Below are 12,799 nucleotides of genomic sequence, written 5' to 3'. Positions count from 1 at the left end.
ATGTATCAGTCCAATGAAGAACACACCGCAGTTATTACTGATCGGGGGATTTATTGTTATAGCGTTATGCCGTTTGGCCTGAAGAGCACTGGGGTGACCGACCAGTGTTTTGGTGAACAAGATGTTCACCAAACAAATCGACAAGATAATGGAGGTGTACATTGACAACATGCTCGTCAAATCAAAAGTCGCCAAAAGCCACGTTGAGCACCTGGGGGAAATGTTAGACATCCTCAGAAAATACAAAAAGAAACTTAAACCTTTGAAGTTCGCTTTCGGAGTAAGCTCGGGAAAATTTATGGAATTCCTAATAAATCAGAGAGGTGTCGAAGCCAACCTAGAGAAGATTCAAGATCTCCTGGACATGAAAAGCTTGACTAGCATAAGGCAGGTACAAACTTGACAGGGCGTGTGGTCGCACTTAGCAGGTTTATTTCCCGAGCCACATACATGTGCTTACCATTTTTTGAGACTCTGAAGGGAAGAAGGGTTTCAAGTGGATAGAGGAGTGTGAGAAAGCCTTCCAGGAATTAAAGAAACATCTGGGTCAACCTCTTTTGTTATCAAAGCCCGTCTAGGGCGAGCCACTGCCATTATATTTATCGGTGTCCAAGTCCACGATCAGTGTGGTTTTGGTACGTTAAGAAAAGGGAGTACAATGGTCGGTGTATTATGTGAGCAAGAGGTTGCTTGACGCGGAGACAAGATACCCCGAGATGGAGAAACTGGCCTATACCCTTATCTTCGCCGCTAAGAAGTTATGACCCTATTTTCAAGCGCACTCCATACATGTGCTGACAAACTTCCAGTTGAGAAAGACAATGCAGAAGCCCAAGGCATCAGACATATTGATTCAGTGGACAATGGAAATGAGTTAGCATGATATCAAGTACATCCCGAGAATAGCAATTAAAGGTTAGGCTTTGGCAGATTTCATTTTGGAATTTCCTATCAACCAGAAGGCGAAGTAAGCCCGCCAAGGGCAATCACCTCAAAGGAAAGCAAACAGTAGAAGCCAAAGTCTGATGATCTTTGGAAGTGGACTCTATATGTAGACGGGTCCTCAAATGAGAAGGGGGTAGGAGCTAGGCTCTTGCTTGAAAGTCTTAAAGGAAACCTGATCAGGGCTGCAGTCAGATTCGGGTTTGCCACCTCCAACTACGAGGCTAAGTACAAGGCTTTGCTTGCGAGGATCTGCCTCGTTAAGGAAATAGAGGCAGAGTCCATCAAGATTTATAGCGACTCCCAGCTCGTAGTCCATCAGATTACTAGGGAATATCAGGCGAAGGAAGACTAAATGGCATCTTATCTCCAACTAGTGAAATTCAAGCTTGAACAGTTCAGATTTTTCACAATTCTTTAGATCCCAAAGGAGAGGAATTCAGTGGCTAACGCTAGAGCTAGGCATTTAGGACTAGGTCCAAAAACTCGGCCTAAAAACCCGGTAGGAGTAATCCTAGTAGGCCTAGTCCCAAAACCGGACTAGGCCTAAGGAGGAGGGCTCGATCCCTCCACTGGGCCCTCCTCCAAGGCCCAGGCCTAGGACCGGTCCCAGGCCCAAACCTTTTTGTTTTTTTAGCCCCTTGTATAATTACATAAAACCCCCTATAAATTTTGAAATAAACAGAAATTGTAGGGGTTAAAATAAAATTTTATAAAATTTAAGAAAAACAAAATTCATTTAATAACCATTGGCTGCCAGCCAACGGTCATTGTTTGGGGGGGGAGGTTTTTTTTTTTTTTCATTCCCCCCCAATGCTACACTATAAATATTCCCTAAATTTCTTATTTTTTTCACACCACTCAATCTCTCTACTCTCTACTCTATACTCCAAATCTCTAATCAAATTCTCATTCAATTTATATTTATATTTATAATTTATTCATATTATAATTTATTTATTTATATTATTCAATTCTTTCTATTTTTCAATATCATCTCTTATTCATATTATTATTTATTTGTTTTCATTTTAATTATTTATTATTTTATCATAAATTCATAACGGATTCTCGAAATGATGCATTCGGAGGATCATCCCCAAATGAGTTTTACGTTCCATCCATTGAAGAAATGGAAGGGTTCAATCTATTTTCACCTTTTCCTCCAGAGGCAGCAACTGCAATTCAACAACCACATTTGGTCAGGACGAGGTGCAACCAAACACAAGTGAGCTGCGACTCAATGGGTACAGGCATGGCCCAACCTCTCCGATGGTCAAAGAGGGTCGTGTTCGATGTATGGCGACACTTCACCAAATCAAAACGGCCTGAGACAAATGGGGAGGGGGAAGAATCGTGTGGGGTATGTAATTTCTATGGAACCATTATTGGCGCTGAGAATAGGACTTCAACGATGCGACGACACTTAGAGAAGAAGCACCCTCAAATAATGCAGCTGTCCGGTACATCTTCAACTGGATCAAGTAGGCAAATTCAAACTCAACTTTATTTTAGTCCACAATCCCTAACTCTCTCAAAATAAATACTAAAACTTTATAACAAAATAAATAATAAACTTAAAAACGAATTCCAAAATTTTAGGAATATATCTATTGCACTTATATCAGACATATGGGCTTCTAGATCAAAAACAGATTTTTTAACTGTCACAATACATTTCTTAGATCATAATTGGGGTTTACAACAAAAATTGATGGGTTTTAAACCATTATATGAAAAACATAGTGCTGACATTATTTATTTTACAATTCTTGAAGTTTTGCAAGAATATGTATTAATTGATAGAGTTGTAACGCTAACGCTTGATAATGTAGCTGCTAACACCGCGACAATCTCTTTATCTGACAAGAGATTGGATCTGCGTGGTGAAGGAAATTTTTTTCACTAGAGATGTGCTTGCCACATCATCAATTTGATTGTTAAAGCAGGTTTAGATGCTATACATTCGAAGATGGAGAGGGTGCATGTGGCTATTAGATTTATCGTCTGCGGTAGCAATAAAAGATGGTAGGAGTACGTCAAATATTGTAAGCAAGAGGACCCACCGGTTCGACCTTTGAAGTTATGTATAGACATGCCTATCCGTTGGAACTCCACCTATTTGATGTTGGAAAAAGCTTTGCCAACTGCAAGACAAATTACAGATTTCGTCAACCGGAAGAACCATCCAGAAGAAGTTGTCAGCTATAATGATTGGGCAGTTTGTAAACTTTTTTATTCATTTCTTAAAATTTTTTATGATTCCACTAATACATTAAGTGGTATTTATTATCCGACTACTTAATTAGCGTTAGATATTTTACTTTAAATTTCTAAAAATTTTGCTAAATATAGATATAATGAAGTTTTAATGGAAATTGTTTTAAAGATGGAAGAAAAATATGAGAAATATTGGTTAGATATTCCATTCTTATATGGATTAGGCCTTGTTGTAGATCCTAAGTTTAAATTACATGTAGTTAACTGTATAATTAGTGAGATAGACCAGCATTTAGGACATGATTATACGTCTTATTTGACTGACTTTAAGCACAGATTGGAAAGTCAATTTTCTTTATATCAGAACAGGTACAATGGAAGTGGAACGTCTAAGAGAGACGATTAGGACCCGACCTTGATGGAGACCTCCATCAAGGATTGAGCATATGGACTTATATGGAACATGACGGAAGTAGCAGCTCCAGTTTGTACATACATGGACCAAATGAGCTAAATCACTACCTACAAATGGACCTGTCCTACATGACGATGAAGGAGAAACGTGAGATAGATTTGCTTCAATGGTGGAACCAACATCAAAGTCGATTCCCCATTTTAGCCCAAATGGCATGTGACATTTTATTTGTGTTGATTTCTACAATTTCATCAGAGTCAACAATTTCAACGAGTGGCCAGATTGTTGAAGACAGAAGATGCTCTTTAACCAATGAGATGATTGAAGTGATAACGTGTTTATGGGATTGGACTCATATAGAGAGAAGACTACAACAACACTCTGAAGATCCCGAACTACTCGAACTCTTTAGGAACATAGATTTTAATGATTTAAATATTGTTGACAATGAAGATGAATAATTTAATAAAAAAAATTTATTTAATTGTTATTTCTAAAGCGTAAATGTGTGAATATTACATTTATGTTAAAATTAACCATTAATTTATTTATTAATTTATTATTTTTTAAAATTAATTAAACTTTTACAAACTTACTAATCTACCCCTGAAAATTACTAAACCCCTCTACAGAATTTCATTTTGCCCCTAAAATATGAAAAAAGATAATTGGGGAAAAAGAAATTTTGCAGGCCCATAGGACCGGTCCTAGGGACTGATCCAGGTCTTAAAATTGCTCATGGGCCTAGGACCGGTCCCAAGCCCATGAGCGACTAGTCTCAAATAAGACCAGTCCCAAACGGGCCCAGGCCTGAGCGCGCTTGAGACTAGTCCTTGACCAACTCTAGCCGACGCTCTAGCTCGCCTAGCCTTTGTAATTAGCCAAAAGAAAACCGATTCAATACTTATTAAGTTCCTCCCAAGTCCAAGGATCTCCACTCCACTAGAACTAGTTTTAGCGATAAGTCAGAGATATAGCTGGATGGATACAATAATCGTCTACCTGAGAGATGGAATGGTGCTTGAAGGAAGAAATAAAGCCAGAACACTCCGCACAAAGTCAGTCTGATACATGCTCATCAACGACAAATTATATAAACGTGGATACAATTCGCCGCTCTTGTGGTGCGTTGACCATGAAGACGCGGACTATGTTATGAGAGAGGTCCACGAAGGCATCTGTGGGAACCATGCAGGAGCAGATCTCTAGCATACAAAGTGTTTCATCAGTGCTAATACTAACCAACAATCTTTGATAATACAACAGACTATATGTGCAGATACGACAAATGCCAGAGATTCGTAGATGTTCCGTGAGCTCCACCCCAAGAGTTAACTACTTTGACAAGCCCTTGACCATTTGCAATTTGGGGGATTGACCTGATAAGCCCTTCGCCTCAAGGAAAAAGGGGTGTTAAGTTTGCGATGGTCGCTATGGACTACTTCACTAAGTGGGCAGAAGTCGAGCCTTTAGCTACCATCATGTCGAACAAGCTGAAAGATTTCATCTACAAAAACATTATCTGTAGATTCGGAATCTCCCACACTATAATAACCGACAATGGAGAACAGTTTAACAGTGAGGACTTTAGATCTTTCTACGAACAACTTGGTGCTGCTCGGCAACCTTTTTTTTTCCCAAGCCCCCCTTGAGGCTCAGTCAATTTTTTCTTACCCAAGCAACCATGTTGGTTGCTCGGGTGCTTCTGTTTTCTTAAGCCGCTAGTTAGCTCGGATGCTTTCTTCGCTATCCCCTTTTGGAGATCGGGGGCACCTTTCCCGCTGACTGTCTTGAAGGCAATCGCAAGTTTCTTGGCACTTAGGCCTTCCCCAAGCTCGCCCTCGCTTTGCTTAAGCATTGGATGCAAGGCACCTCGCCCAGCCGTTCCAGTAGTATTACTAGGTTACTTCCTCGGTGGAGCAACCGGTGGCTTCTTGGTAGCCCCGAAAGCTACCGCCTTCTTTTTTAGGCCCTTCGGTTTCTCAACTCACATTTTTGGGAAAAGAAAGGCAAACTATCAGTGACCTACACAAATAAAAAAGGAGTGCGAGCCAATAGACACTTTACCTTTCTGAAGGATGGTGATGAAATTTGCTCTGTCCGGGCAAAAGTCATATGCCCTCAGTCGAGGAAGTGAGATAATCTTGTTGACATTGCGCTCATTGTCAGAGAGATCACTGAAGCGTTGATGCTTCTGTAAGCTCGCTTTGGGGAGAAAATTTTGTTCGACATTAACTACACAATAAAGAAGTTTGGTTAGTTCGACCATAGAGCTTGAAAGCTCTCTTTGCACTCACTGGAGGTCGAAGTCTTACATTACTAGCTTTTGAAGCAAAAACGCTAGTCTCCCTAGTCTCATAAAAGAAAAACTAAGAATCCCAATTCGGGACCTTCTTTGAAGCATCGATCAAACTGTTAAAATGTACCCTCCTCGCCTTGGAGAGGTAGTATGTCTGGTCTTGACCCTTTTTCAACCTATATAAATGGATGAGCTCCTCAACAGATCGCTTGCTCAACTCGGCAATTTGATATGCTATGTATAACCTTATGATTATGGCGTATGAGTTCGCGGACAATTGGAGAAGGACGATGTCGAGCCATCCCCAAACGCTGTCGATGAAATGATGAGTGAGGATAGATAACCCACACCTCAAGAGGGACTCAAAAACCACCACGCAACCCATGGGTGAATTCTTCTCCCAGAACCCTCAAATTAAGTTGAGGTGCATAAGTCTCAGTTACGTGCCTTAGCTCCTCGATCTCGATCGAGGATTGTGGCTCTTTGTGCGACCTATGAGTCGGAGACTTCTTTGGCTGAGCGACCTCTCTAGAGGCATGGTCAAAAGAGCTCGGCGGTCCGAGCTTTATGAAACAACATCCTTAGAAACCTTGTGGATTATGCCTCTAAGGACATGCGATCAATTGTGTGGTTGCTTAACGAAGACATGATTATAGCTCGCCTCTAGGTACTTGGAACAAAAGCGAACATGTGTTAGAGCTCAAACATCTCGGCGACCTATCCACACTTTGCTTTTAGTTTAGGCACTCGAGATAGCTCACGTCGGACAACATACAAATGCAACCTACCAGGGATTCTAGCGGCCGTCATGATAAACCTTCCTTAAACCCAAGACCACCGGAGACACACTCAAGAACTCTAACAAGGCCATAAAAGACTCAATATGGCCACGACAATGGCCACCCATAACTGCGAAAATCAAGAAAGCAAGTAAAGGAAGGGATAAGAAACCTTATCGGAATAAGAGAATAGGATGAACTAGTCGGAAAAGCACCGTGAAGATGAAAAAGAAGCTACGAATGAGCAAAAACACTTGAGAACTTTTGCAAGGTGAATAAGCTTGTTGACGAGTTTGCCCACTTTTATATTGGTTTGCTTGGGAGACGAAAGGGTGGGGTTCGATTGCAGCCATTGATATACAGTGAATCTCGACCCTCTATTCGACGAGCAATCTCGGTCCTTGAACGTGGCCACGTGTCGATCATCCACGAGGGGCGATCAACTATCAGACTGCTATAATCATAACCATCGCCGAACGTTGCCTCAACTTTGCGTGTGGACAGTTACAGTCGCCCACGTTCAATAAAAAGTAATTGCCAAAGGCTGCCGCATTTAATGTGACATGATCGCGTGGAATTTACACAAATACCCTTTCTTTTCAAATTCCAAGTTTGTTAGGAATGTCACAGAGGAAAGAAGGTTAAGTGTTGAGTATGACGACTGGGGATGAGTCCGACTCATGAAGCTCGACAAATCTATATTCAGCGCACAACCGATGAAGTATGAGCTTGAAGTCAGTGCAATAGTCTTCAAAGCTTGAAATAAGCATCGAACACTAGGAGGCAGATATTGTGTGTGACTTTTCCATCAAGCTCGGAGAATTGTGAGGTTATAGCTCGATCCAGAACTAGCTTAACTCTATCGATTGTCCGACCCAATATAAGCTCGTCGAGTTATAGCTCGACCTAGCACAAGCTAGTCACAACCAATCCTTACAGTTGTTCAACCAGCTCACAGATAACTCTAGATCTCGGATATCTCGAAAGGGATCAAATTGACAACAATCTATGTGTAATCCCTTTATTTTCATTCTTTCCTTTATACAAATTCCGTATATAAATCCTCTCCAACGATGAGGAGGTTAGCAAATATTTCTAGGACTGTCATTGTAAGCTCTCACAGCAAATACAAAAACAGTCTCTGACAGTAAATATAAAAACAGTGGACATAGGCTCAAGAGTTCAATTCGCTGAACCACTTTAAAAACCTCTTTGTCATTTACTTTACTGCCTTTTATTATTTATTCACTGTTGGTTATCCGTAATCATGCACACATAAGTTATGATCCCGTCAAGATTGATCGGATCACTCTTGTTGGTGTATTATTGCATCAACAATGTCAACTTAATGATTTTATCTATTTGCCTATAAGAGGTTGAAACTTGAGAGAAAGTGTAATATATAAATATATTTCTCTAAATTTTTACCTTTTTATAAAAGTAACTTTTATTATTTATTTTTAATTTATGGATTTTCTACTTCATTATTGTAGATACAAAAATCTACCATTACGGAAAGAGGGACTGATCTCGTAAGGTTGAGGCCACTAGCGATTTGCTATACCTGCACACGTGAGAAAACAAGTGTGAAGCAGACAGAAAACATCAGGGTGGTGTTTGCCGTAGGCACTCCGACGCTTAAGTCAGCAAGGCTGAGTGAGACTAGTTTAGTGAGGGTTAGGAAAATGAAAGATTACCGAAAGTCTAGTCAGGGACTGTGACTACAGTTGTAATGCGAAGTTCTCAAGTGGAAACTCCAGGGTCTGAAGGTGTAATGTCTATGTCTCTTGTGAGAGGGCTGACCTCTCTTTAAATAATGACTGCATCATCTTCGAATCCTGGTAGGACTGGGAGTCCTTGTAGTGGTAGCCCTCTCAAAAGGTGTAACCTTTGGCTCTCTTATCTTAGCAAGAAAGGGAGTTCGAACGTGCCTTGGATACAGACCTTGGAAGAATTGGGATAGTAATTGAATTCCTTATCAGAGTTCAAGTAGGAGTTTAATTCGTAGGCGACTATGGGCTCTGAGTTGACTGTAAGCCCAGAAGGTGTTCTAGGATCAGGAGGCCTGGGTCCAGATGGTAAAGGGCAAGGAAAACATAACGAATGGACCTCATATGTAGAATTCTGATTTGGGCCCCATTGGGATCGGGCCTGAGCTTTCATCTTTGTTGGAGGTGTTTCCCTGTTTGGGCCGAGGACATTTTTTGGTCCTAACAGTTTGCCCTCCACTCTCTGAGTTAAGGAATACTTAGCTTAGAGAGTAGGCATTGCTTGGAGGCGTATCTAGTCAACCTTTGCGGTTGTTCGATTGAAAGCATGATCGTGTCAGTAGTCAGTGAGATTTTCAATACGCCAGCCCAGGCGAATGGAGGCGGACGTGGTCAGGAGTGCACTCGGTTCCCTTAACCGAGTGGGAATGTGAAGTCAACCCGTAAAGGTGTTGTCAGTCGGTGTATGAAGTTGAGTGAGTGGGTGTATGGGCAAGCTATCTCGTGAAGGCGTATTTGCTCAGTGCGTCAGACCAAGTGACTAGCTAGAGGGTTATCTCGTGAAGCTGATTCCGATCGGTGTGACAGATCGAGTGGGTGGATGAGCGCGTTACCTCATGAAGGTGTCCTCAGTCGGTGCTTCCAGCCGAGCGAATCACATTAGGCCTAACGTGGCTATGGTGCCTTGGGCGGATTGGTCAAATCTGAACGAATGGACGTATGCATACTTATATCCCATTCACGCCTAAATCGTCCGTCCGTGATGACTGAATAGCTTGGTACCCTTTATCTTTGTCGGTGCTTGTTTCGAAGCTAAAAGTAGGGTTACCAGTTCCAGGTTGGTCGCTCGATTGGGAGGACCTCCTGAATGGGTGAAGTATTAAGATGCGTTCGCTCTGCCGCAGATAACTGGTATGCTTGAACATGCCAGCTCGGTCGGGTGGACCACGCGATTTAGTGTGGCACTTGCACAGGATCGCGATTGCCTGGGTTGCGTGGATCCTATCCACTTGTACGGTGGTGATTTTGTCTTCATTTTGGGCGGGAAAATGAAGAGTCACTCTGCCCCATTCACAATGGGGGGCCGCCACGTGTCTCACTCTGTCAAGTTGCATCATAAAACCGATGGGACGACGATACATCTTCATTTCGTGTTTTCTCCCTTTTTCTTCCTTCGTTTCAAGTTTTCTTCATTTGCAGTGGTTCCCTTTCGCAGATTCCGACTTTATTCATGGTAAACACTATATTTTTGCACCGTTCTTTGTTTACTTTGTTCTTTTTTTCGTTTGTGTTAAGTTCCTGGAAGATTTGGAGTTGGATTGGATTTATTTTTTGAAAGATTTTGAAAAATTTGGAGAGGTGGTTTTGTTTTGAAGAGGCTTGAAATTTTGGTTGAACAGAAAAGAGTGTTGTCGGTTCACAGTGGTTTTTTTGGGTTCTGTTTTGGGTTTTTAGATGGAACCGACTTATACAGGTGTCCTACTCGGCTCGTCTTAGTCTGCCTGATCGAGTCGAGCATGGGGTTAAGCTAGATATAGGAATTCGATTTTTCTGGGTCGATCGGTTTCCCAGACCGAGTAGCCGAAGTTGCTAGACTAGTTTGGAGTTTGAAAAAACTAGTGTTTGGGGATCACTCAGTCGGTGGCTCAAGGCGAGCAGGAATCAGGTAGTGATAGCTTTTGAAAAGAGTGAGTCGGTCGGTTGTGCAAGGCAAACGAGATCAAGTAATAACAGGTTTTTAAGGAAGTAAGTCGGTCGGTGGTGAATGACAAGCGGTGATCTAACACTTGGGTTTTGGGGAGTGCAGGTTGTGAACTGGGAGAGGTCGGTCGGTGCGGACGAGTGAATAGATTGCGTAATGCTTGGGTCAAGGTCCAGTGGTTTGAGTGGGGCTGAGGCAAAGGTTAGGAATGAGTACGAGGATGCCCCAACCATGGTGATGATGCCCGACGGTATAGGCGTTCCAGTCGGTATATCGACCAGGGTGAACGTAGCTGCCCTTGGGACGAGTAGGGCTAACCCGAGTAATGACGAGTTTGACAGGCAAGGGGGGGAGTAAGGAGTTGGTGACTTTGGTAGTTCATCCTCTACCAGTAGTGGCCTTGAGGACGAGCCAAGTCGGCCCTGTGGTGGGATACTGAGTTGAGATTATCTGCCCTTATTGAAAGACAATAATATGTGGCGGATCCGAAAGATGTATCATATTTCAGATTCTATTGAGATCAGGGCGCCTCGGTTGTACGAGCGGGTCGACTGGGAAGCGAAGGGGTGGGTGAGCGCCTATGAAAAGTGGTTCCGTGATGGGCTTAGGCTTCCCATCCCTCGCCTTGTATGGGAGGTCTTAGACCATTTCAGGATCACTCTGTCCCAACTCATGCCGAATAGGTGGAGGTTACTGATGGCTTTGGAGGACCTTTGTGTGAGAAATCAGGTGATGTTTAGGCTGCACGAGTTGATTTATTCGTACTTCCTAAAAGAGAACGATAACGACAAAGGTTGATACCTGCTGAACCTTAGGCACGAGCGGGCTCACCTCGTGACCGACCTTCGGTTGAGTGACAAGAACTGGAAGGATCGATACTTTTTTATGTGGGGTGACGTGGTCTTCGGGGAGAGGGGCTAGGGCGACATTCTGTTCACTTGGCAAGCTACTGATGAGAAACTTTGTCTTTACCTCGAATTTTGATTACTAAAATCTTATTGTGTTTCTTCTTTGCAGAGCTTGAATTCAACCGAGCTTAGACATGCAGACCCAGAAGTTTCTAGCCATTCCGAAAGCATAGGGAGATTGGTGGGTGGTGTTAGAGGAAACTAACCTTAGGACGAGTCATCTTTGGGCTGGAGTAGAAGTCATCTAGTGAGGTATCCCATTCCCTTCGCTGAAGAAAACCTGGAATGTGCTGCTAACTCGCTACTGCAATCATACATTGTATGGTAAGTCGAGGTTGAATCCACTAACTGATGGATAGTTTGTGATTGCAGAAAAGCTAATGAAGAAGCTGACCGTCCCAAGTGCAAGCGAGTCTATTGCTAGGCATCGAGAGAAACGGAAGAGGGAGTTCTCAGCCAGAGAGCAGAGAAAAGCGGAGGATGTGGTGGAGACTCCACCAAGCCGTCAGTCTGCGGCCGGAGTTAGCTTGTCCAAGACCGTAGTCTTGGATGAGGAGACTGAAAGGATCACCTTCAGCATCCCAGTTTCTGCGTCGACCTACTCGGACGCGACTTCCATGAGTCAGTTGGCCGACTCATTCTTGTTCCCAGCTAACAAGACTCGTTTAAATTAGATAGGTGCGATCGCGGCCACTGACTGGGGGATTTCCCATGCTTTCCAGATATGAGTCAGAGTTTTACTTTACTGTGTTTATTGTGGACATATACTGATCAAGTTGTTTTATTTTGGAGGCATTCACTAGCAGCCTGCACTTGAGGAAATCCATCGTGTCGTAGGAGAAGAGGATACAAGATGTATTGAAATCTAATGCCAATCTGCGACAGAGAGAGGCAGCTGCTCAGAAAGCTGAGCGGGAGAGCCAATAGCGTCTGAAGGAGGCAGAGAGCGGGTTGGAGCGGCTTGGAGCGGCTGAGGAAAGAGTTGGCCGAGAAGACTACAGAGGTCGAGTCCTTGAGCGAGTAGTGCCTGAGCATTGTTGATGACACCATCATTAGGGCTAGGGGAGAGCTCATGCTCGAGTACAAGGTCGGGAACACCTCTTACTAGAACCCGGATAAAGACATCCAGCTCATGCGGGAGATGATAGAGGAGGTAGCTGGGTGTACGGAGGAGCGGATCGATGAGTAGGTGTTTGATCTTGCTAGCCAGCCGAGGCTATCAGTTACTGAGGATGTGAGTGACTAGGCTGCAAGGGGGAATGCTAGGGTCGGTGATAGGGTGATCGAGTCGAAGGCGGCTGAGACGACTCGCACCGATGATACTTAGCTTTTTTTTTTTTTTTTTTTTGGTTGCTCATGTATTTTTGGGGCCTACGATGCCCTTCTCTGGCGTGTGTGCCTTACTTTTGTACCTGGTATTTTAGCCGCTTGAGGCTCTTTTATATTATACTTGTGGTTCTATTTTGCTGTTTTCCTTGTGGATGAATGAGTTGATTGCTTGTTCGTTTGTAGATGTATTAGAGGTTGAATCGAGTGCTTGTGTTGT

The sequence above is a fragment of the Pistacia vera genome, unplaced genomic scaffold (assembly GCF_008641045.1).
Source record: "Pistacia vera cultivar Batoury unplaced genomic scaffold, PisVer_v2 Contig1192, whole genome shotgun sequence".
Lineage (NCBI taxonomy): Eukaryota > Viridiplantae > Streptophyta > Magnoliopsida > Sapindales > Anacardiaceae > Pistacia > Pistacia vera.
This window is presented reverse-complemented; position numbering follows the sequence as displayed.